We start from the raw sequence: 633 nt of genomic DNA, 5'->3' as shown, positions 1-633 counted from the left end.
AAAATGCTCAACCCTACCGCGCTAACCATCACTTTTACGGCCAGATCCACGCACCATGAACCCTTCATGCGCCAGCATGCACCCAGCGTGCTCCTCTCCTACCATGCGTCATCTCACAGCGAGCGCTTCCCTTTCCTTTGCAGGCGTGAGAGACAGAGGGGGAGGGGGGTGGGGCAGAGATGGAAGAAGCGAGAGTCGCGCCGAGGGCTGCACCGCCAGGAGTACAGTGCGTCCTACTCAGGAGCACCGCGATACGCATATATGTTGTGCTTGTGTACGGGCGACAGCGCGGAGCCGCGGGCCCTTCCAGCCTCCGGCACCGCCACGTGGAGGCATGCAGACGGTCGCACGGGCGGGGCTGACCCTCAAGACACGGCCGGTCGAGGCACAACAGCAGACAAGAGGCCATAAGGTCGCGGGGCCCTCCGCGTCCACGGCAATCGACGCTGGAAGTAGCACCGGCAGGCAGCGCAACGCCACGCTTGTGTACGGGCGACAGCGCGGAGCCGCGGGCCCTTCCAGCCTCCGGCACCGCCACGTGGAGGCATGCAGACGGTCGCACGGGCGGGGCTGACCCTCAAGACACGGCCGGTCGAGGCACAACGGCAGACAAGAGGCCACAAGGTCGCGGGG

This window comes from Leishmania donovani, chromosome 32 (genome assembly GCF_000227135.1).
Source record: "Leishmania donovani BPK282A1 complete genome, chromosome 32".
In the NCBI taxonomy this organism is placed as follows: domain Eukaryota; phylum Euglenozoa; class Kinetoplastea; order Trypanosomatida; family Trypanosomatidae; genus Leishmania; species Leishmania donovani.
Note: the sequence above shows the minus strand (reverse complement) of the source record.